Source organism: Triturus cristatus, chromosome 3_1 (genome assembly GCF_964204655.1).
Source record: "Triturus cristatus chromosome 3_1, aTriCri1.1, whole genome shotgun sequence".
NCBI lineage: Eukaryota > Metazoa > Chordata > Amphibia > Caudata > Salamandridae > Triturus > Triturus cristatus.
The window spans coordinates 697,843,735-697,870,033 of NC_140583.1; the positions used below are offsets into that span (position 1 = coordinate 697,843,735).

Below are 26,299 nucleotides of genomic sequence, written 5' to 3' on the forward strand. Positions count from 1 at the left end.
TTGGCGCAGGCGCACCTCACCTGAAACCTCGTGGAATGGTGGCCCATTGATTTTAGGCCCAAAGGATAACTTAAGCGAAACAAACACAAAAAGTAATTAAAACATGGAAATTACGAATAAAATGTTAACCCCTCACTAATTCCCCTATGTGCTTGTAATTATCTAGCATATGGCGACATTTAAAGCGTTCATTTTCACCCAGTGATGTCATCTGGTGCAACTTACGATAACGTCACAAAAGCAACATATATCATGCGATATACTATTTTTCTAGTATTAATATGCGTACGTATGTTAATTACAAAATATTTTAGCCATCCAAAATGCAAATCCCACGTATGTTTCATACATTAGTAATGTTGATTAAATTTCACACGAATACATTAATAGTATTATAATTAATAGATTATTTTAATTAGTTTAAACATGCAGAATGGGGGGGTATACAAAATGTTGTACTACCCGCTCCATCAATAGCATTGAAGCATCAAAAGAAAGGATGAGGGTTTAATATAATGGATAACTGAACCCCCAAATATTACATAAAGGAGAATATCGCCCCTGGGATGTATGTTGATTCAGAGCTATCTTCCAGTTCGAGAAACAGATAGAGGTAATTGGCTTATAAAATCTGGCTTCTGTAATTGTCAAAAATATAAAGCTGGCCAATATGGAAGACATAAGGCAGTCTTTAAATCTTTTGAAGGTACGATCAGGAGAACTGAAGACCAAATTCTTTGGGAAGCATCACATTTTGTTTACAAACTGGAGTGCCGTTGTGGCAAGAAGTATGTTGGAAGTACGGTGAATAAATTAAAATTGTGCATACTCCAACATCTGAGGGCTATTTCTAACAGAAACTTCACCTTCATTTAATTTCTTTATTTGGTTTACATATGGAAAACCATAAAAGTATACAATAAAAAAAATCAATTAATAAATTAAAATTGAAAGCAGATGCAGCACAGGCTCTTTAAACCAACAAAAAAAAACATACTTAACGGTCCGCCATGTTAGTGGTTATGATAGCCTGGCACTACACTCACATGTTCAGATCAATTTGTTCAATCAATCAATATCACTGTAGTCGAAAATTAATATCCATAAAAGAATCTTAAAAAGAGGTACATTTGTTTCATTTAAAAAACATTTAGCTATCTTTCTCATTTCATTAATCAAAATCCAATGAATTATATGTAGGCAAACTACAGTTGTGTCGAGAACACACAAGGTGGCCATTTCTTTGCTCTAAATATGGGCATCCATGTTTTTTTTTTTTTTTTGGGGTTTTTTTGGACACAGAGGTTTTATTTGAAATGTTAGATACTCTTTAGACAGACAACAGGAGTTTCAAGCTGGGCAGTCCTCCAAGAGCTTTACAGACAGATACCAAACATCAATGTCGGAGAGGGAATTGAGTGCTTCTGGGTAATTTGGAAAGTCTTTAAGAGTGCTCCTCTGCCATTTTGTCTGCCTTGGCAACAGCTTCTTCAATTGGGCCAACCATGTAGAAAGACTGTTCAGGAAGATGATCATAGTGTCCTGAAATAATTTCCTTTAACACTTTGATGGTTTCCTTCAGGGGGACTAGTTTTCCCAAGTGACTGGTGAACACTTCAGCAACTTGGAAGGGCTGAGATAGGATTTGCTGGATCTTACGGGCTTGGGCAACAGTCAGCTTATCTTCCTCAGACAACTCATCCAAACCTACAATAGCAATGATATCCTGGAGGTATTTGTAATACTGTCGAATTTCCTGCACTCCACGGGCCACCTCATAGTGCTCCGCTCCAATGATGTTGGAGTCCATGATACGAGAAGTAGAGTCAAGGGGATCAACAGCAGGGTAGATGTCCAACTTAGAGATGGCACGGGACAGTACAGTTGTGGCATCCAAATGGGCAAATTTCGGTGGGTGGGGCAGGATCAGTCAAATCATCAGCAGGTACATAGATAGCCTGCACAGATGTGATTGATCCTTTCGTGGTAGGGGTGATTCTCTCTTGCATGGTACCCATGTCAGTAAAAAAAACAGTAGATGAGAGGGTCTGAGGGATCACACAACCAGCCTGGACAAATTCCCCCACTAATATTGTATAAACACAGAAGTCCAGGGGTATAGAACTACAGAACAACCAAAAGACTAAACAGACATGAACGCAATGGAGCTCAAGAACCTGAATGCAACTAAACTAAAGCCAAGTCAAAAAGTCCTCAAAAAGAGGACATAATCCCATCACCCACCGTGGTGGCATGCTTCATCATGTGAGATCTCCTCTCAACCAAACCTGGTTTGGCTGAGGAGCTACTACTCCCAATGTGTAACTAAGGGAGGAGCTCGCGGATGTTTTAATCTACGCTAGTGGAACACGATCTCCTAAAAATCAATGAAGCTGGCCTAAGTCAGGTGAGGACCTGAAGTGCAGTGTAGAAAAAAGTGATTGAAAATTGACTACAGGAACATAAATAACTTTAATAAGGAATATCCCTGTGCCAATATTATAAGCAGTGTAGTAGCGCGGTCTGGCCAAGTTGCCAAACGCACTTACATAAACCAAGAAACGGTCTACATGTTTCAGCCTAAAACGCTCAAAAAGTTAGGATCAAGGCTTTCATCAGGACCACAACAACAAAAACTACTGCAACTGCAAAGGAGTGCATAAAGCACTGACGTGAACTAGTGTCTAAATGGTGACAGACCGATACACCAACCTTATACCGCAGGATCAATTTCAAAAGTTTTTGAAATCCTACCGGTCAGAAAGGTAAGTACCTGAATCAATAAAACAAAAAACATATAAAAGAAAATTAATGAAAAGGCAATGTAATGCAAACAAGGCTCAGGCCCACATAAACTAAGCCAATCGGACTGCTATATGTCAGTCTTACCCGTAGTTAAATCGGAACTATGCCTGCCACTCCTGGAAGCAACTCAGGGTGTGAGGCAACGCTCTGTAAAGGAAGGAGATAAAAACAGCGTATAGTATAGTGAACAGAAAACAGCAAACATGTACCAGGCCACTAGGCTAGACCCTGTTGCTCCTGAATAGGATTGTGGATGGTAAACACATCTCTCCGTGGCCGGGGAGAGATCCATGCAGAAGAATAGAACTCTCTATGAGTGGCCAAACAGTGAGCCCTAGGCAAAATCATGCTGAATAAAAAGGCAAACCAATCGTGGATATGCCCGAGATACATAGTAGGCATAACGTGCTGCCAAGAGCTATACTCTCGTCAACAAGCGCTTAGCCTTACAACATTCATCAAGGTTTGGATGTAAGATAAGACGAGTGGTCATCTCAGTTGAAGTTAAGGAAAACCTGCCGTTGAACTGAGGGAGAAACAACCTTGCGTGCTAGCGAAGTAAAAAAGGGGGGGAATTGGCCCCCTCTTAGTAACTAAATGGTAAGAGATAGGTTCCATGTTCATAAGGGACGGCTTAGGAGGTTTGCAGGAAGGGTTGCAAAACTGTCGTGCATAGTAACCATACGCTTGTAATAGCAATCTCTTACGTTGTGAAAATATACCTCACCTTAGGCAACAATTGTAAGAGCAGTGGCTGCGATGTAACAACGCCGAAGTGGCTAAACATGCTACCAGTACCAGTGGGGGGCATAAAGGAACAGCACACGGAGCAGCACAATCTTATACTGCCTCCGTGCACGCCCAAGTCCCATTGTGAACATGAAATATGTTATAGACCACCCAGAGCAAATAATCCACTAAGCCCTGAGAGCACCAATTACGGCAGCGCAATCCTTATTGAAATTCGACAGTTTCCATCCTAAGGGACTCAGGACTGGCCTGCCTTTTGGCCAGTTCCTTCGGTTGAGACAGAATTGTTCCACCAATGAAGCTTTTACTAAGCATGCCAATGTCCTCTCGCAGAATTTGAAATCTAGGAACTATCCGTCAAGGCTAATTAAACAGTCCTATAAACGAGCGTCTAACAATAATCGTGACGCTCTGTTAGAGGTTTCTGTTCCTAAAATATCTCAGGACAGATTGACATTTGTGAATACCTTCAGTACATCCTCCAATCGCATTCAGAAAATCGTGCGAAAACATTGGCGGATTCTGAATAGTGGTGATGAAAAACTAGCCTTCCCCCTTTTTTCTTTTAAAAGGGGCACTAACTTGTGCGATGCGATGGTCCACACTAGACCACGTAGTATGTCACCAGCTATGCCGAACTCTCTATGGAATCTTCCACCGGTTCGGGGACATTTCCCCTGTGGGGGTTGTGTGGTCTGTGCTCAGACCAAGCACACCACTGAGATTGACATTGGGCTCCCGAAACCATGGAAGCAGCTTCGTCACACTAATTGTAACAGCGAGAGGGTTATTTATTTAATAACTTGCCCCTGCCAGAAACAATACGTAGGGATGACAACAAAACAACGCATTTTGGAACACAAGAGTACCATTCGATGTAAGAATGCTTCTACGAGATTGACTAATCACTATCTTGAGTGTAACCATGGTCCTGATCAGTTGCTCTGGACTGTACTTGAACAACCCTTTATCCCCACGCACGTTGCAGATGTGTCCAAATTTCTTTTTAATAAAGAGCAACGGTGGGTGTTCAAGCTTCAGAGTGATCGCTGCAGTCTCAATGACCCTATACCCTGGCCGTCTCTGTAGGAATACAGCTTCTGGATGGTTCACTGTCGATTAAGATGCTTCTTTAGCTTCACACTGCCTAGTTTTTAGAGCCCCAGACCGTGGTTTCTATTCTATGGGTGTACGACATTTATGTATTTAATTAGCAGAGTGTACACAGATTATTATCTGTCTGAAGCTGCTGGTAATTTGTCTATTTGTATTTTTGCTATTTCATACCAAGTGAGCTATTCCACGATAGTCACGTCTAGACACTCATGTATTAATGTATCCTACAGTAACATATATGAATAGTCTTCTGTCTCCTTAGATGTGGTCACATACTCCCCTTTGTTGATTAGAGGCTGTTTTAATCATCGAACGTACGGGCAGTTGTCTGTAGTGTCATGGTACGGGTTCCTTCGATCATCTGACTAAATTTCCCACATTGCCCGGTTATGGGGCCACGTCATCATCAGTGGCCTGTCGGCCTTTTCCTGACGCTCTACGCTATGGCGTGCACCGACGTGATTAGACGCTGCCTTCGGTTTTAACTTCGGAGTTTGCAGTTGTCCGTTGCCGCCACCAGCATTCAGGAAGGAGGCCCGGGGCAGCGACGGAGAGGTAGGATACTCCGTTTCAGGGCTTATTATATCATTTGCTTAGGTCTGTTCATTACAGATTTCACGTTCACAATAGGGTTTGTACGGAGGCAGAATAGGATTGCGCTGCCGTAATTGGTGCTCTCAGGGCTTAGTGGATTATTTGCTCTGGGTGGTCTATAACATATTTCATGTTCACAATGGGACTTGGACGTGCACGGAGGCAGTATAAGATTGTGCTGCTCCGTGTGCTGTTCCTTTATGCCCCCCACTGGTACTGGTAGCATGTTTAGCCGCTTCAGCGTTGTTACATCGCAGCCACTGCTCTTACAATTGTTGCCTAAGGTGAGGTATATTTTCACAACGTAAGAGATTGCTATTACAAGCGTATGGTTACTATGCACGACAGTTTTGCAACCCTTCCTGCAAACCTCCTAAGCCGTCCCTTATGAACATGGAACCTATCTCTTACCATTTAGTTACTAAGAGGGGGCCAATTCCCCCCCCTTTTTTACTTCGCTAGCACGCAAGGTTGTTTCTCCCTCAGTTCAACTGCAGGTTTTCCTTAACTACAACTGAGATGACCACTCGTCTTATCTATTCCAACCAAACCTTGATGAATGTTGTAAGGCTAAGTGCTTGTTGACGAGAGTATAGCTCTTGGCAGCACGTTATGCCTACTATGTATCTCGGGCATATCCACGATTGGTTTGCCTTTTTATTCAGCATGATTTTGCCTAGGGCTCACTGTTTGGCCACCAATAGAGAGTTCTATTCTTCTGCATGGATCTCTCCCCGGCCACGGAGAGATGTTTTTACCATCCACAATCCTATTCAGGAGCAACAGGGTCTAGCCTAGTGGCCCGGTACATGTTTGCTGTTTTCTGTTCACTATACCATATGCTGTTTTTATCTCCTTCCTTTACAGAGCGTTGCCTCACGCCCTGAGTTGCTTCCAGGAGCGGCAGGCGTAATCCCGATTTAACTACGGTAAGACTGACATATAGCAGTCCGATTGGCTTAGTTTATGTGGGCCTGAGCCTTGTTTGCATTACATTGCCTTGTCATTAATTTTCTTTTATATGTTTTTTGTTTTATTGATTCAGGTACTTACCTTTCTGACCGGTAGGATTTCAAAAACTTTTGAAATTGATCCTGCGGTATAAGATTGGTGTATCGGTCTGTCACCATTTAGACACTAGTTCACGTCAGTGCTTTATGCACTCCTTTGCAGTTGCAGTAGTTTTTGTTGTTTTGGTCCTGATGAAAGCCTTGATCCTAACTTTTTGATCGTTTTAGGCTGAAACATGTAGACCGTTTCTTGGTTTATGTAAGTGCGTTTGGCAACTTGGCCAGACCGCGCTACTACACTGCTTATAATATTGGCACAGGGATATTCCTTATTAAAGTTATTTATGTTCCTGTAGTCAATTTTCAATCACTTTTTTCTACACTGCACTTCAGGTCCTCACCTGACTTAGGCCAGCTTCATCGATTTTTAGGAGATCGTGTTCCACTAGCGTAGATTAAAACATCCGCAAGCTCCTCCCTTAGTTACACATTGGGAGTAGTAGCTCCTCAGCCAAACCAGGTTTGGTTGAGAGGAGATCCCACATGATGAAGCATGCCACCACAGTGGGTGATGGGACTATGTCCTCTTTTTGAGGACTTTTTGACTTGGCTTTAGTTTAGTTGCATTCAGGTTCTTGAGCTCCATTGCTTTCATGTCTGTTTAGTCTTTTGGTTGTTATGTAGTTCTATACCCCTGGACTTCTGTGTTTATACCCATGTCAGTAGCCAGGGTTGGCTGGTATCCGACAGCAGAAGGGATTCTGCCCAGCAAAGCAGACACCTCTGAGCCAGCTTGTGTGAACTGGAAAATATTGTCAATGAAGAGCAGTACATCCTGTCCCTCCCGGTCTCGGAAGTACTCGGCAACAGTCAAATCAGTCAAAGCAACACGAGCACGTGCACCCGGGGGTTCATTCATCTGTCCATACACAAGGGCCACCTTGGATGTGGTGTCCTTCAGGTTGATAACACCAGACTCAATAATTTCATGGTACAAGTCATTTCCCTCGCGGGTCCGTTCACCAACTCCAGCAAACACAGAGTACCCACCATGGGCCTTGGCCACATTGTTGATAAGCTCCATGATCAGTACAGTTTTCCCAACACCAGCACCACCAAACAACCCAATTTTTCCACCTTTTGCATAGGGAGCTAGCAGGTCAACAACCTTGATGCCAGTAACCAGGATCTCCTGCTCAACACTCATTTCCACAGACTCTGGTGCTTAAGCATGAATGGCTGCATATTGTTTGGTAGTAATTGGGCCTCTCTCATCAATGGGTTTACTAATTACGTTCATGATTCTTCCCAATGTTTCGGGACAAACAGGGATTTGAATGGGAGTGCCAGCATCCAGCACCTGCTGCCCCCTTACCAAGCCTTCTGTGCCGTCCATGGAAATAGTCTGAACTGTGCTCTCACCTAAATGTTGAGCAACTTCCAGAACCAGCCTGGTATCCCTGCCCTGGACTTCAAGGGCATAAAGAATAGGGGGGAGCCCCTCATTGAACTGAACATCCACAACAGCGACGATGACTGCCATGATGCGGCCAGTGGCAACGCCAGCTTTGAGAGCAGGAGTGGTCTGCGCTGCTTAGTCTCTCCGGGCACATACCGCAACAGGACCACCCTTCAGCAACGGGGCCAGGCCTCTCAGGGCCCCGGCGGGGAAGCGACCTACAGACCCCAACATGGCGACAGCAGAGAGAGGATGGCATCCATGTTAATAAAGATATATGATACACTGTATTTTTAAGACTATACACTTTTTAACAAAATTAGAAAGGCTCTACCAAATAAGTATTTCAAGAGGCACATAATGCATTTAGCTATTAGCGTCTTCAAGAGATTTATAATGCGGCCTTATAGGACATAACTTATAAATGTGCAAGTTTTTCCTTCTACGAGGAGCAGATACAATGAATGAAATAACTGAAAAACAAATATCCACAGTTTCTAGTGCACATAAATAATTAAAAGCGTCCTGATAATAAATATATTTACCAGTTTTAAAAATCAGTGCTAAGATTTGTTTTCTGAAATCCTTGTAGAAGCTACAGAACAAAATAAAGTACATTGGGTTTTGACTGGTTCTGCCATCACATGGACATATTGGTAATGTATCAGCCCAAGCCCCCATTTTTGAAAAAGCAACCCTCAGGTGCAACGTTCCTAGGCGTAATCTAGTGAGGTAGAACCTATGTTGAGTTTTCTTCACCATTAACAGGTAGTTTTGCAGGTCGGCATGTACTGGGCCTGACAAGTATCTACACACCATAGATGTTTTACACTCACGGGAATCTCTTTGTATCTCTCTCTCTCTCCTAAGTATAGATTTAACCTCAATTTTGCTATATTGTAAGATTTTAACTGTCTCCTTGACTCCAATGCTATTATCCACTTTTCTTAGGTGACTCGCTATATAAGTCAGACATCTTATCTTACTCCATTGCTTCTAAAGTTAAGCAATCTGATATTATGTCCTTGGGAAGATTTGTCCCGGCTTTGCTCCATATGTTGTACCAGAAAAGAACGGGACTGGCATATAGATCATCCTCTAGAAAAGGAATTGCCACTCCCTTGTGAGACTACACCTATGCAATGGCCAAACACATCTGGGAGGAATACAATGGTGGTTTGAATAGATTTTGTTATTGTGGCAATCCCCGATAAAAGCCAATAGGAGGACTTCATAACCTGCTTTTCAAGGGTAGCACAATGTTTTTATATCATGTTGCAATGGATGCTGTAGTCTTAAAAATGAACATACTTTAAAAATAAGGTATCCAGGTTTCATGCACTTTCCACTAGGCACTTCAAATTAGCACTTTAGCAGCAGCACTTTAGTTATTGGTATTGTACTGATGGAAATATAGCGCCTGAAATTCTGGGAAGTTGCATCGGACATTATTTTTAGGTTTCACCTGCACAGCACTTGTTCTGTGCTAGTGAAATCTCTTGTATTTAATATATCTTAAAAGGGGGCTCTTATCAGCCCCCCATTCCAAATTACTGTGTTCATTCGCTTTTGTTTGTAATTATCTTTTGCTAACTTCCCCTGGCTGCACGCATTTATGATACTTCTACTTAAGCTGTTCACACTGTTTCAGCCCCATTCACTGTCAAGAAAGATCTTGTCCCACAGAAAAGGCAGACAGCATTAAACAGTATGCTAGAATGCTTGCTTTTTTTTTTACTTAGGACCCGATTATAATGCGGGCTGAAACGGCTCCGACAGTCCGCCATTTGGAAAGCCTTTAGTAATCCCTTGGCAGGCTCTTTCCAGCCGAGGTATTACAATAGCTGATTCCCAAAGTCTTTCTGTTCCGACTTTTCTGACACAGAAAGGCTTTAGGAATCTGTATTTGGGGGCCCCCGGTAGAGCCCCTATGGGTGCAAGGCTGCTGAATGGCGGCCCCCTGTTGATCCCTGCACCTGGTGGACTGCCACAGGTTGCAGGGATGAACTGTACCCCTGCTCTTTACAATGAGAGCATGCATTCCATTCGGAATACATGCTCCCATTGTAAAGTACAGGATTGCGACCGAACCTACTAGCTGGGCTGGAACCGGCGACAGGAGGTCGTTTGGCTCCAGTTCCCAACCGATGTCGGACAGACTCTGGCACGTCCGACAATCGAATCGGACCCTTAGTTGTGTAAAGCAAATGCTTTAACCATAGATATTTCCTATTCATGTCTCAGTACTTTTCTTTGCACTTTGTAGACATTTTCAAATTGATTTTTTTCAACTTAATCTGTGGTCATTTATGATCAATTTCTACATGTGGTAATAAACATTGCATGTTAAAAATAAAGTTAATATACAAGAGCTATGCTATATTTTACTACTAAACATGCAGCCACACATGCAGTTACCTTCCAGAAAACAGGGTCAAGATTTGAATGGTGCGGCAGGTGCATTAGCACCGGACCCAAAAGTTGTCAGAACTCTTCTAAACACATAGAGACACATGCATCATTGTAAATACCAGTCACAAAGGGGTTGATTCTGCTAATCAGCCCTTTTGCGACCGGTATTTTTGCATTTGGATGCATCTACCCAAATTAAATTTTAACATTTAGGTCATCGCTAATTTTGCGCTTACCTAAATTGCGAATGCATTTAGGGAATCACAAATTGCAGTTCCCTAAATGCAATGCATGATGCACTACAAAATTGCAATTTTGCAGTTTGTGATCGCAAATTACTATCAATTTGAGGTTGATGGTAATTTGCGAAAACTTTGAAAAATGCACAAAAGTGCATTTTTCAAAGTGACATATTGCACACACATGCCCTTGGGGCATGTGTGTGCGCAACATGTGATCACATGCCAATTTCAGGGGGTGTATCAGGGTGGTCTTTTGGCCAACCTTGCACCCCTTAAATTGCATGCTCAATAGGTACTCGCAAATTGCGCATGCAATTGTCATTCATTCTTATGGGCCTTTAGGCCCATAGGAATGAATGGGAAGTTATTCCTTAATTGCGAATTGCAATTTCCAATTTGCAATTAAGTAATATGTAGGAATCGCTAATATTTTAGCGAAACCTACAAGCATAGACGATTGCTATTCCAAAATTGTGATTCCTTAATAATCGCAATTATGGAATCACAATTGCCTACATGGATGCATGTGCCCCAAAGTATTGCTATATTTGACTACTAAACAGGTGTTCACAATTTGCAGTTGCCTTGTAGTTAAAAGGGACTTGATTTGAATAGTGTTGTAGGTGCAGGGGCATCAGGGCCAAAAGCTCCAGAGACCCCACCAAATCCAGATGATTGCTAAAATGTAAAACTAAACAGGTAGTCACAAGGGCAGTTACCTTGCAGACAACGGGTTCATGATTTGAATGGTGTTGCAGGTTCAGTGTCATGGGCCCAAATGTTGTCAAAACTGCTCATAACACCTAATATTGGTATATTTTTCTACTATGTAGGCAGTCACAATTGCAGTTACCTTTCAGGTAAAAGGGGTTTGATTTAAAGGTGAAGCTGGTGTAGTGGAAAAGTTGTCATAACTCCACTAAACACTAGGGGGTCGATTCCGATCCTGGATTTTTTTTTCCCGTACGACTCGTATCCGTATTTTTTTACGCACGAATCGTACAAGTCCCGTACAAACGGCGAAGTACGATTCGTACGTGAAAAATACATACGAATCACCTCGGAAAAAGTCTACGAGACGTCCCTGGACAGTTTAACATACAAATCGTAAAACTGAAGTCCGAGCGCGCAAGTACGATCCGTACCGCCTGTCTGAAAACACAAGCGCATGGAAAAGGCTCCGTACGGAGCGAACTTTGTACGAGCCCTACCCCGAGTACACTTGTGCCCGGGGTACGAGTCGTACGGCCCCCCCAACCACCCACCCCTCCTGCGTACGTCTGCAACGTACCCCCCACCCCCATATGTACGGCGCGTACCCCCCACCCCCGTATGTACAGCATGTACCCCCCACCCCCATATGTACGGCGCATACCCTCCCCCATATGTACGGTGCGTACCCCCACCCCCGTATGTACGGTGCGTACCCCCCACCCCCGTATATATGGAGCGTATCTCCCCCGTATGTTCAGTGCGTACCCCCTGTATGTACGGTGCGTACCCCCCACCCGCGTATGTCCGCACCGTACCCCAGGCGTACCCCCCACCCGCTTATGTACGCGCCGTACCCCAGGCGTACTCCAATCCCTGCATATGTATGGTCCGTACATACGCAAGGATTGGGGAACACCTGGGGTACAGTGCGGACATATACGTGGGTGGGGGGTACATCTGGGGTACGGTGCGGACATACGCAGTTGGAGGGGTACGCCTGGGGTACGGTGCGGACATACGCTGGTGGGGGGTACGCCTGGGGTACGGTGCGGACATACGCGGGTGGGGCTATGCCTGGGGTATGGTGCGCACATACGCGGGTGGGGGTATGCGCCATACATACGGGGGTGGGGGGTATGCGCCGTACATACGGGGGTGGGGGTACGGTCCATACATATGCAATGTTGGGGTACGCACCATACATGATGACACGTACGATGTGGGTGATGGCGTGTACGTCGCGTAGCGGGCCCCCTTTTCCTCGTGCATCGCAGCGTACTTAGCTTTTCTGGCACTTTTTGGCTCCCGTAAAAATATGCTGTGCGGAGTGCTGTAGGTATGAATCATACTTGCTGGTCCGTAAAACGGACGTCGCGTACGTGCTGTCCAGGATCGGAATTGTATGTATTTTTTAGCCGTACGGTGTTTTTTACGACTCGTACGGAAATGGTATTTCTGTACAAATCGTACTTGCTGGTTTGTACGGTGGAATTTCCGGGTACGAGTCGTACGGAGAAAATGCTCCATACAATCAATCAATCAATCAATCAAGGAATTTGTATCGCGCACTACTCACCCGGAAGGGTCTCAAGGCGCTTGGGGGAGGGGGTCTGCTACTGCTCGAACAGCCAGGTCTTGAGCTGTTTCCTGAAGGCGAGGTGGTCCTGGGTCAGTCGCAGGTGGGCGGGCAGGGAGTTCCATGTCTTAGCCGCCAGGTAGGAGAAGGATCTTCCTCCGACGGTGGCTCTCTGGATGCGAGGGACGACGGCGAGGGCGAGGTTCGCGGATCGTAGCTGTCGGGTGGGCGTGTAGAAGGTCAGGCGGTCGTTGAGGTACCTTGGGCCCAGGTCGTGGAGGGATTTGTGTGCGTGGGTGAGGAGTCTGAACATGATCCTCTTGTTGACAGGGAGCCAGTGCAGGTCTCTCAGGTGGCTCGAGATGTGGCTGCGTCGGGGGGCGTCCAGGATGAGACGGGCGGAGGCGTTCTGGATACGCTGAAGTCTTTTTTGAAGCTTGGCTGTTGTACCGGCGTAGAGGGTGTTTCCGTAGTCTAGTCTGCTGGTGACGAGGGCCTGGGTGACAGTCTTCCTGGTCTCGGTCGGGATCCATGTGAAGATCTTGCGGAGGTTGTGGAAGCAAGATGAGGAGATGGCGTTGACTTGTCTGGTCATCGATAGGGAGGAGTCCAGGATGACGCCCAAGTTGCGTGCGTGGTCCGTTGGCTTGGGTGCAGTGCCCAGGGCCGGGGGCCACCAGGAGTCATCCCATGCGGAGGGCGACGGTCCCAGGATGAGGACTTCTGTCTTGTCCGTGTTCAACATCAGGCGGCTGATGGTCATCCATTCGGCGACATCTTTCATCCCTTCGTGTAGGTCGGCCTTGGCGGTGTCGGGGTCTCTGGTGAGGGAGAGAATCAGCTGGGTGTCATCGGCGTAGGAAATGATGTTGAGGTTGTGTTGGCGTGCGATGGCAGCGAGGGGTTTCATGTAGATGTTGAAGAGAGTGGGGCTGAGCGATGATCCTTGCGGGACGCCGCAGATGACTTCGGTGGCCTCAGAGCGGAACGGAGGGAGGCGTACTCTCTGTGTTCTGCCGGAGAGGTATGAGATGATCCAATCCAGAGCAATCCCCTGGATGCCGGTGTCGTTGAGGCGTTGGACTAGGGTGCGGTGGCAGACAGTGTCAAATGCTGCGGAGAGGTCAAGGAGGATGAGTGCCGCTGTTTCACCTTTGTCGAGCAGGGCTCGGATGTCGTCGGTGGCTGCGATGAGGGCGGTCTCGGTGCTGTGGTTGGCTCTGAATCCGGACTGCGATGGGTCGAGGGATCCGTTCGTCTCGAGGAAGGCGGCCAGCTGCTTGTTGACGACCTTCTCGATGACCTTGGCAGGGAATGGAAGGAGCGAGATAGGGCGGAAGTTCTTGAGGTCGGTCGGGTCCGCAGTTGGTTTCTTCAGTAGTGCGCTGAGCTCGGCGTGCTTCCAGCTCTGCGGGAAGGTGGCTGTGTCGAAGGAGGCGTTGATGATGTCTCGGAGATGGGGTGCGATGGTAGAGGCGGCCTTGTTGAAGACATGGTGGGGGCATGGGTCGGTCGGAGATCCGGAGTGGATGGTGTTCATCATGCGTGTCGTGTCTTCGAGGGTCACTTTGGTCCATGTCTGGAGGATAGCGGCGGGGTGCATAGGTTCGGCCGATGGGTGCGGGGGTGGAGCGCCGAAGCTGTTGTGGATGTCGGCGATCTTGCGGTGGAAGTACGAGGCGAGGGAGTCGCAGAGGTCCTGCGAGGGAGTGATGTCGTTGTTGCCGGTGCTGGGGTTAGAGAACTCCTTGACGATGTTGAAGAGCTCCTTACTGTCATGGGCGTTCTTGTCCAGTCGTTCCTTCAAAGATTTCTTCTTGGTGGTGCGGATGAGCTGGTGATGTCTGCGGGTGGCGAGTTTGAGGGCGGTCATGTTGTCGTGGTCTTGTCGAGGAGCCAGGCCTTCTCGAGGGTGCGGCAGGCCTTCTTGGAGTCCTTGAGTTCGTCGGTGAACCAGGGGGCCTTCTTGCTTCTGGGCCTGGTGAGTGGGTTCTTCAGTGGGGCGAGGTCGTTGGCACAGGAGGTCAGCCATTGCGTGAGGTCGAGGGCTGCTGTGTTAGGGTCCGTTGTCCTGACCGGTGGGTTCTGGCTGAGGGAGGTGGTGAGCTGGTCGACGGTGATCTTGCTCCAGTTTCTGTGGGGAACCTGCTTCGGGTGGTGCTGGACCGTGTTCTTCTTGAAGCTGAAGTGGACGCAGCTGTGGTCAGTCCAGTGGAGTCCGGTGCAGTGGCTGAAGGTGATGTGCTTGCTGGATGAGAAGAGGGTACATACGACCATTTGTACCCGGGTTTTACAGGATCGGAATCGGCACCCAAATGTTGCTATATTTTACTACTAAACAGGCATTCACAAGTGCAGTTATCTTGCAGGCAACAGGGACATTATTTAAATGCAGCAGCAGCAGGTACAGTGGCACCTGGGCCAAAAGTTATCAGAACTCCTCTAAGCACCTAATATTTCTATACTTTTATAACTAAACAGACAGTCACAAGTGCAGTTGTCTAGCAAGCGCCAGGAGCATGATTTTAATAGTACAGCAGGTGCAGTGGCACTGGAGCCAAAAACTCCAGGCACCTCACTAAACACCTAATGTTGCTATATTTTATTCCTATACAGGCAACCACAAGTGCAATTACCTTGCACACAACAGGGTCATGATTTGAATTCAGCATATGCAGTAGCACCCGGCCCAAATATTACAAAAATCCTCTAAACACGTAATATTGCTATATTTGACTACTAAACAGACAGTCACAATTGCAGTTACCTTTCAGTTAAAGGGGACTCCTCTAAACACATAATATTGCTATTACGTCAATGAATTCTATTATTTGCCTCTTTCATTCCTTTTTTCAAAATGTTGCTATTACTTACACGCATTATACCCAAATATATTTCATTTTTGTACATAAACAAGTCATAACACTTTATCTAGCTTATATTGTACAACTACTCAGCAAGCTACAAATTACAGCAAAAACAGCTTATTATTAATCGCATAGGCATAGGGGGCTCTTCTGCTGCTAGCTGGAGACATCGCCTTACCTGCTGGGTGTTGTTGGGCCACCTGCTTGATCGGCGCCACTTCCCTGCTACTACCGTCATTGCCGCCATTTCCACCGCACCGGCAGAAACAAGGACTACATTGCCCAAAGCACTTTGCGGCAGGAAGCCGCTCACGCCTCTTCCGCGCCCGGAGGCGCTTTAAGACGGAGGAGAGCCCCGGTGGAGCGGGGGCTCTTTCTGCTGCTAGCTGGAGACATCGCCTTGCCTGCTGGGTGTTGTTGGGCCACCTGCTTGATCGGCGCCACTTCCCTGCTACTACCGTCATTGCCGCCATTTCCACCGCACCGGCAGAAACAAGGACTACATTGCCCAGAGCACTTTGCGGCAGGAAGCCGCTCACGCCTCTTCCGCGCCCGGAGGCGCTTTAAGACGGAGGAGAGCCCCGGTGGAGCGGGGGCTCTTTCTGCTGCTAGCTGGAGACATCGCCTTGCCTGCTGGGTGTTGTTGGGCCACCTGCTTGATCGGCGCCACTTCCCTGCTACTACCATCATTGCCACCATTTCCGCCGCACCGGCAGAAACAAGGACTACATTGCCCAGAGCACTTTGCGGCAGGAAGCCGCTCAGGCCTCTTCCGCGCCCGGAGGCGCTTTGTTATGTTATGTTATGTTATGTTAGTGCTATTTGTATTGCGCACGGCTGCTCCAGCGAAGGAGCGTCCCGGCGCACCGACAAGGTGGCGAACACAACACAACTGGGGAACAGAAATAATTATTAAGAAATTGGGGAGTGAAGGATTTAACAAAGCTCAGAAAATAAATGAGTTTTAGCGGCCTTGCGGAAGGAGAGCAGGTCACCAAAGGTCCGGAGTTTCAAAGGGAGAGCGTTCCAGAGTGCGGCTGCCCGCACCTTAAAAGAGCGACCCCCCACCCGACTGAGTTTGAACCGAGGGGCTACCGCTAATTCTTGGTCTAGCGAGCGCAGAGTGCGGCCCGGGATGTAAGGGCGCAAGAGTTGGTGCAGTAAGGGAGGTGATAGGCCCTTCAGAATTTTGAAGGAAAGGCACAAAACTTTAAAGTGGATCCGCTGCCTAACGGGTAACCAATGCAAGGCTCGCAAAGATTGACCGGCCGAGCAAAACCTAGGAAGACCTATGATCGCTCTGGCCGCAGCGTTCTGCACTCTTTGAAGTCGGGTTAACTCAGCCTGGTTTAATCCTATAAAAAGGGAGCTGGCATAGTCCAACCGTGCCAAAACCGTTGCTTGCACCACCAATTGACGAGTTGCGGCATCGAAGTATTTAAGGGCAGGGCGCAGATTGCGCAGGATGCCGAAGCAGCAAGCCGCCGTCCTTTTGGTGTGGCCAACAAAGTTGAGGGAAGGGTCCAGCCAAACACCAAGATTTTTGATCTCCGCAACCGGAGTGGGGGTCGGCCCCAGCTCAGAGGGCCACCAGGTATCTCCCCATAGGTCCGTCCGCTTCCCAAAGATCATCACCTCCGTTTTTTTGGCGTTTAGTTGGAGACAGTTGGACGTCATCCAACCAGCCACCGCCCTGAGTCCATCTCTGAATCTTGGGGCATCCACCCCAGAGTCCCCGCTGATCGTGACCGCTAGCTGGGTGTCATCTGCGTACGACACCATGGTCATACCACAGAGCTTCACAACCTCAGCCAGCGGCCTCACGTAGATGTTAAACAACGTGGGGCTCAGTGAGGAACCCTGTGGGACCCCAAGAGACAGAGGATGGCATTTGGACTGGTAGGGCGGGGACGCCACACAGAAGGAACGATCCCTGAGAAACGAACGGAACCACTGGTGTGCAGTGCCGATAACCCCTATCTCCTCAAGACGTTGCAGGAGAATGTCATGGGAGACCGTGTCAAAGGCGGCGCTTAGGTCTAACAAAACAAGCGCCGCCGTTTGACCTGCATCCAGAACTACCCGAAGGTGCTCGACCATAGATAACAGTGCTGTCTCCGTACTGTGGCCAGCCCGAAAACCATTCTGGGTGTCGTCCAGAATGTTGGCACGCAACAGATGACCAGAGAGGGCGGTGTTGACATGCGCCTCCGCGAGTTTGGCTGGCCACGGGAGAAGTGAGATCGGGCGGTAGTTCTCCGATTTTGTAGGGTCGAGAGATGGTTTTTTCAAAATGGGCATTACTACCGCATGCTTCCATTTCAAAGGCACTTGGCCCGATGATAGCGACGTGTTGATTAAGTCGCAAACCGGGCGAGCAAAAACCTGGTCTCTGAACATAGGTGGCTTGAGCGGGTCGTCCGGTGACCCCGACTTAACTCGGAGAGCCAAGGCCGTGTAAGACTCCAAAGAGAGAGAGGGGAGAGAGTCTAGCACCACCTGATCCAACCGGATGGGAGGCCCCATACTGGTTTGTGCAGTGGAGGAGGGGAAGGCCCTATATATGGTCTGGACCTTCTCCAGAAAGAAAGCCGCCAGCGCTTCACAATGAGTATTGGAGCTGATGGAGTTACCGGCCGGCTTCCTTGCCACTAGGTCTTTAAGGGCCTTAAAGATGGTTTTAACAGGATTCCCACTATTGCGAAACTCCAGAGCGTAGTATTCAGCCCGGGTTCTACAAACCGCGCGGTGATAAGACTTGACCGCAGCCATATACAGGGTTTTTTTGCTGCTGTCATACCTCTTCCTCCAGTCTCTCTCTGCACGTCTGCAGACACTTTTCAGAGCCCTCAGATTGCCATCATACCAGGGACTGGGGGCGCGGGAGCCACACTTACTGAAAACCATCGGGATAAGGGAGTCGAGGGCCCTGGTTACCCATCCGCAGAAATGGTCATAACCAGACTCCACGTTCTCCACTGCACCCAGTGGGTCGTCAGTGAGAAGGCGGTGGAGATCTTCCGCCTTTAATTTGCTCCAGCGCCGTCTGGGTATGGCTCGCAGTGGCACCTTAAGTGGGGCTTCATCAAGACTACAGTGAATGGTCACGAGTGAGTGGTCTGACCAGGTCAGGGGGAGGGGGGGGGCCACTGTAACCCCTTCTAAGTTAGAAAAAAAGGGGTCCAGAGTGTGGCCACCACTATGAGTGGGGTCCGAGACCAGCTGGAACAATTGAAGGGCCTCAAGGTCCGCCACCATCCCTCCCACAGAAGAAAGACACAAAGTGTCAAAATGGAGATTCAAATCACCAATGATAGAGAAATTGGCAGACCCTACTGCTAGTGAACTAACCGCCTCAGGGAGAGCCTCTCGAAATGCCACTGAGCTACCAGGTGGACGGTAAATCAGCAATCCTGACAAGGTAAAATGCGGAGTAACCGCAACCTTGAACAGGGCGCTTTCGCAGCCCGTGATGTTCTGCACACTCCAGGCGCAAGAGTAGCACGATTTAACAGCAAGAGCGACGCCACCCCCTCTCGAAGAGCGGTTGAGCGTGTAGATGGAATACTCAAAGGGGAACGCCAGATTCAATACCGTAGAATCGGTGTCTTGCAGCCATGTCTCTGTCAGACAAAAGATGTCAGGGGGGTCATTGTCCACAAGATCAGCAATATCCTGATAATGCTTGACCGCCGATCTGACGTTTAAATTCCAGATGGTGAGATGTCGCGAAGAGACCTTACTGCTTATGGCAGGCTGCACTATACAAGACCCCAAACAGGAAGGGGCTTCGAGTAGCCAGCCGCCACAAGCACAGCGATGGGGGCCACACAAAGGGTCAACGCGGACTTCGGCGCAGGGAGGCAGACAGGTATTAAATGCCAGGAGACTATCCCTGGTATACATAAGCATGGTTAGAGATGCACCTGATGTAAATATCACCGCGAAGCCAGCGCAACCGAGCGCGGACGGGCGCAGACGGGCAGGACTCAGGCACGACTCCGGCCACGCGAGGACGCGCCCGCTGCGCGATCCCGCTGCGCTAGGGGAGGAGCCTTAAATAGGTGTTCCCAGGCGTCACATGTGCATTCAAGCGCTGTCAGGTGGAAAAGCCTCACTCCACTCACCCCACTCCAAGATGTCCGCCAAAAACGAACCAGGCACCCACCCCAGGACCAGACCCGCCAAAACGGCGGTGAAGGGGCACAATTTAAGGTGCAGGTAAGGGGCAATTTAAAAAAGGGTCAAAATGACCAAAACAAACAAAAAGAATATATAACGTTTTTAAAACAGCAGTTTTACTGCAAAAACGCGCAAGCGCTCTCGCAGCAGCAGCTACCTTGTCAGGGGCTGAAAGCAGGAGGGACTCGCCCTAAATAGGTGTTCCCAGGCGTCACATGTGCATTCAAGCGCTGTAAGACGGAGGAGAGCCCCGGTGGAGCGGGGGCTCTTTCTGCTGCTAGCTGGAGACATCGCCTTACCTGCTGGGTGTTGTTGGGCCACATGCTTGATCGGCGCCACTTACCTGCTACTACCGTCATTGCCGCCATTTCTGCCGCACCGGCAGAAACAAGGACTACATTGCCCAGAGCACTTTGCGGCAGGAAGCCGCTCACGCCTCTTCCGCGCCCGGAGGCGCTTTAAGACGGAGGAGAGCCCCGGTGGAGCGGGGGCTCTTTCTGCTGCTAGCTGGAGACATCGCCTTACCTGCTGGGTGTTGTTGGGCCACCTGCTTGATCGGCGCCACTTCCCTGCTACTACCGTCATTGCCGCTATTTCCGCCGCACCGGCAGAAACAAGGACTACATTGCCCAGAGCACTTTGCGGCAGGAAGCCGCTCACGCCACTTCCGTGCCCGGAGGCGCTTTAAGACGGAGGAGAGCCCCCGCGTCGCGGGACACGCGCGGGCGACGCCGGGCTAAGCCCGGGCAAAGGGTGGGCCGTCTGTGGCCGTCCGGAGCAGGCCGCGGCAGGGCAGGGCCATTATTCCTGGTCGTAGCATCGAGTAATATTCTTCGTACTGAGTGATTATTAGGGCTTGGTTCCCTTGTTTTTATTGATTGTATATTTCTGTTATTTAACGTATTATTGCCTTAAGATATGGGAAAGCATAGGTCTGTTCAACTACATAATGATTCGAAATCCAAATCTACTGTCAATACTCCTCTTCCCAGCTTGACAGCAATCGATCGTATGTTATAAAAAACCATTGGGGTGGTTTCATCAGCTATCGAAAGTACTGAAAGGCGCCTCTCCCTCCCTGTAGGTATGCTTCCCCCTCTTTCTGCCACTAATGTATCGACTTTTACATCTAATCTACAGGAGTCACTAATAGTTCCATCTTTTATTGGCCTTCCTGAAGTTCGATCTTCACAAATACCCGGGGACAATATAAATTCCCTTCCACAGGTACAATTAGATCACATGCCAAGGGAGTCTAGGTTATCTTTGTCCCCTGTTATTTTTTCTAGTGACCAACTTTCTGAGCACTCTCTGCATGAGAGTCCTATGGTTGAGGCGGAAGCAGCTCCTCCTTCAAGTCCAATCGTAATTTCTGGATCTGAACAAAACATCATTAATAATTCACCACGAATGACAACTAGGGGCCAGAAGGCGAAGCAAAAGCAAAACCATTGCACTAAGGAAGGGACACACTTGACAAATGCTAAGGAAAAGGGACCCCATAAACCACGTAAAACTACTAGTATATCTGTGGAAAAAGGTCATTAATAATATATTAGTCACCCCCCCTAATACTAGTATGAGCGACCCGTTAATAGGGGAGGGCTTCTGGGGGAAAATGGAGAATTTGTTAATGACCCTTGTGGAACCTATCATGGTTAAATGATCAAATATTGAAGTTAGGGTCACCCACATGGAAGGATTAGTTATGGTTGAATCACAGGCCATGCGGGGAAATGGTTCGGTACCACAAAAACCGCCGCCTGTGATGAAAGATAATCATAAAATAGTACATCACCTGACCGAAAGTAGCGTGCAGGAGAAATCCACCAGATCAAAAGGCACCAATTTGTTGGGCTCAGATGTACCAGGACCTTCTAAAACTGTCCAAAATATTTCTCCAACTGTTATAGGAACAGCTGTTGATGCTAGGGAGGGAGAAATAAATCTTTATATTACTTATCTGTTAAATTTGGGTCAAATGGTGCTTTGTTTTCTAACTTTAAGATGGCTAGAAGAGTTGGCTGGATTGGCCCATCTCCTAAATCATTGAGAGGGGACTGCGTGATTCTTTCATTCCGGTCACCTCCTTTGGTTAACGATATCCTTGAGAGATGTTATTCTGGTCAACTCCTTACAGATCATGTCAACATTGTTCACCTCGATTACTTTTATTCGTCCCCATGGCAGGAAAGGATGCGGGGTTATCATCCTCTACTACCTACCTGGGGGCGTTTTGAGGGAGGAAGATTTGCTATCCCAACTTCTAATCGCTTTGACATTCTTAGTGGATTAGACAACAATGATTGACAGCAAATCAATCTTTTACCAAGCACTTTGATTTCTGTAATGGATGATACGTTGCCTTCTGACCCATCGGATATTATTAATGGTGAAACAAGTGTAGCTAGTTCTCGATCTGGAACCGATGGCTTCACAGGTGGGGATGAGGTAGTGGCCGAGAGTATTGAGGAGATGAGTGAGAGCGGTCTATTGCCTTTGAAGGTAGATCCTATTCTGGTCCCCTTTACTTCTCCTCCGAGTAGCATTCTGACATGTAATATATGCTCATGGAACATTGCTGGAATTAAATCCAAAATTGGTAACCCCTTATGGCAAAATTTGATTTACCAGCAAGATCTTATTTGTTTCCAGGAAACATGGACAGGGGTTCCAGTCCATATAAATGGGTTTAAAACGTTTCACACTCCAGCAGTGGATTCTGTACATGGCAGAGCCAAAGGAGGCTTGCCAATTTATGTATCCAATAAATTGCATTTATTAAAGATATTGGAGCCAGCCAAAGATTCTTACTTTCAACTTTTGATACTGGTTTTTAATTCAGCTACCCCGATTGCTCTGCTCAATTTTTACAATAATTTCCCCTTGGAGGAGGCCTCTATTACGCTCAACAAACTGGCTAATTCAGTATCCCTACAAGAAAAATCTTTTGGGTATAATATGATGATCCTACTCCTGGGAGATTTTAATTGTACTTTGTGCAATATGACGATTGATAAGAGATGTACTATAGGGCGAGAAGATGGAGTGAGTTCTTTACATTTTAATCACTCCCCTTTGGGAGAACATTTCAACGAATTATTGGGACAACTAGATTTGGGTTTTCTAAATGAAATTTGTACAAACCCTTTTTTTCTTCCACCAACATTTAATGGCCGAGGTTGTTTTTCGACCATCGACTTTGCATTAACTACAATCAGACATGCTGAAAGGATTGTTAAATTTAATGTTTCTGATATGGTGTTAAGTGATAATTTTCCACTATGTCTAACTATTTCTATTCCCAAGAAAACTGCTCCCAATAATAGTAGAGACAGAGACATTTGGTCGCACCAATGGTTATACGCTTAAATGGGACAAGGTGGATAAAAATAAAGTATTAAGTTCCGTAATATTTAACTGTGCCCCGGAGTTTTTAACTTGTCTATCGGAGGATGCCATTCCAGAAAAAATACTTGCATCTTTTTCGATAGTTGTGATGAAATTAGAACTTCCTTAATGAGAAAATGCAAGAGTAACATTGCACCGAGGGATGGCTGGTTTAACTCTAGATGCACCAGAGCATATTCTTATTTAAAGAAAATGTTGCGTAATTACCCTAGGTGTGTGGAAGATATATGTAGAGCTAGAAAAGAATATAAACTAGCCATAAAAGATCGAAAAGATGAGCTAAGAAAAGAATCCTGGGAAGCGTTGCACCAGGCATCGGTTAGGAATGATTGCGCAAGGTTTTGAAAAATTATCAGAAATCCCCTTCTTAATGAAGAGGTTTGTCCCTCCATTGAGATAGCCATCCCGGAGGACAAATGGATTGATCACTTTTCTAAAGTGTATGAGGTTGATTGTATGTTTTATTCTCTTTGTAAACCTATGGATTACCCCCCTTTAGGCAATATGCAGTTTTCCTTAAAAGAGGTTGAAAAAGCCATACTTGCGAGCAAGGCTGGGAAGGCCCCTGGCCCAGATGGTATACCTATAGATGTGTTTAAGACAACTATGTCTCTGTGGGCTCCCCTTCTGGTCCAGGTGCTAAATGCCAGCTGCAGAACGGATTTTTTGCCCACTTGGGTGGAGTCGATAATAGTCCCAATTTACAAAAAGGGGGACAGACATGACCCGGGTTGTTACAGACCCATTTCCCTTTTAGATTCCTACACCAAAATAGTTGGACGTGTTAACTTGGATCGCCTACTTTCGTGGGCTGAGAATAATTCTATTCTATCCGACCTGCAATATGGTTTTCGTTCTGGTTTGGGAACAGTGGAACAGGGCCTAAATTTTTTGATGTTGACCGGGAAGTACACCAGGGCTAAGAGGGAGAATTTGTTTGTGGCTTTTGTTGACCTCTCAGCCGCTTTTGATTGTGTGATTCACTCTAAACTATGGATACTACTGGAACAAATTGGGGTTGAAGAAAACATTATTTATTTTCTTAAATGTTTTTATAGTGATGCATCTGCTCGCGTTCGTTATGGACGTAAGGGAGAATGCACGGGCAAAATTCCAATCAGGAGTGGGGTCAGGCAGGGTTGCGTCCTGGCCCCACTCCTTTTTAACTTGTACATAAATGGGTTGGAGAAGGCCCTGTGCAACACGAGTTTTGACCCCCCATACATAGCTGGCCGTCCAATTCTGCTATTAATGTACGCGGATGATGCCGTATTAATGTCCCGCACTCAAGTGGGTCTACAGCACATGGTTGATCGTTTTGCCCTCTTTATGAAAGATTTGGGCTTACGAGTTAATATAGCAAAAACTTTCATCATGCACTGTGGTAGAAGGGTTAAAACTAAGAGGGCCATATTTATCGAGGGTCAGCAGTTATCTCATACCAAGCAATTCTCCTATCTGGGTATTTTGTTTACCGGGAAGGATGTATGGGGTGAGGCAATATTAGCAAAAAAACTGGTTATGAATCTGCCCTCAGATCCTTCACGAGGAAATTAGGTACCAGACCGCCTACTGAATTAATAAAGATTTATAAGGCCAAATGCGTTTCCGGCGCAATGTATGGTAGTGGGATCTGGGGCTTTGCTGACACTATCCAGCTCCAGGTACTTGAGAACTTCTTCCTGAAATTTATCCTCGCAGTCCCTAAGAGTCCCTCTAACTATTATTTGCCACACAGAATTGGGACTCTCTTTTATATCAGATCTCATTAAGTTAGAACCGGTACTACTCTGGCATAGGGTATGGACAAAAGAAGAACCCAAACTTAATAGAGTCATACTGGCAGATGTTTTAAAATTGGATGGACATTCGAGGATACCGTGGCTGAATTATGTACGAAAGTTCTTAAGTGATATTGGTAAACTGGATTATTTTCTAAACCCTCATACTATGTCAGCTATCTCATGGAAAGAGCTCAAAAAAGAGGGTCTGCTCTTTCTAGAATCATTAAGAAATGCTGCTGAGGCCTCAAAACCCACTGTTTTAAACCACCAAATAATTTTAACATCTTTTAATATTCAACCCTATTTGCTTCATGTTCCGGGTAATTATGACAGATTTCTATTAACCCGTTTTAGGTTAGGACTGTTTCATAGACTGGTTAGCTTCCCTTCAGGTAATAATTGGTCTTATGTACTGCCTCCATGTCCCTGTGATGAAATTTCCCCCCAAAGTACAATGCATGTTGTCCTATTTTGTAAATTTTATCACCAAACGAGGTGTGTTCTCTTATTACTGTTTTTAAGGGAGATCGGGCATCGGCAATGCCGCCCGGCAATGTACGATATCCAACGCTTGGACAATCACCTCTGTGTTGCAACAATCACATTGTACTTGAAGAAAGTGATATTTTTTAGAAAAAGGATAACTGTATAAATTGTATCTCTTTTTTATCAACCTATGGAACTGATTTGTTTCATGATGTGATATTTTTATCTTTCTCTTATGAATTGTAATGTCTTTTTACATATATACTTTTATGATTGTTTTTCTTTACAATCGAATAAAGTTTTTCTGATTCTGATTCTAATCGCATAGGCAAAACCTAATGCATTTACCAATGCTTTTAAAGAAGTGAACTTAGATTCATTGGAGCACTTTTATGTTATGGCAATAGAACATCTTCTGCTGACATATCCCAGTCAATTATAAGGATACTGAGCATGCAGTCTTGGTGATTCAGATTGAGTATAGGAATTTAATTCTCTTACTCACTAGAGTTCCCCTTCTTTTAACATCAGAGTTCGATGGAAAGTTGGGCACAATTGCCAGGTGCCTATAAATCATTTATGAAAATATGGATTAAAAAATGAATGATATGATTGCTGAATGAGTACTTTACTAGAACCAGTCAAAACATATTAGAAAATGTGGCCACTTGGAGAAAATTTGAATTACACAGAAAATGAATGTCCGGGCAAGATATAAAAAGAATAGATAAGAACAAAGACAATTGGATCAACAATAATATCAAACATACCCTCTTGTTCCATATATCTGAAACATGAGTGGCGAAAAGACACAGGGAGAATAACAGTTTCAGTGTAGTTGAACAAATGATTTTTTATACTTCACAATAACAGCGTATTTCAATGTTTGGA

The 26,299-nt window shown here is 46.4% G+C and overlaps 1 protein-coding gene and 1 pseudogene across 1 annotated transcript in view; one reads left to right on the forward strand and one right to left on the reverse strand.

Moving 5' to 3' along the window:
- The window catches only part of LOC146860813 (sperm-specific sodium:proton exchanger-like), a 4,738,575-nt gene that overhangs the window by 1,590,432 nt on the left and 3,121,844 nt on the right, over positions 1 to 26,299 (forward strand). The window lies entirely within an intron of this gene.
- Positions 1,368 to 7,975, reverse strand: LOC146860817 (ATP synthase F(1) complex catalytic subunit beta, mitochondrial-like; annotated as a pseudogene).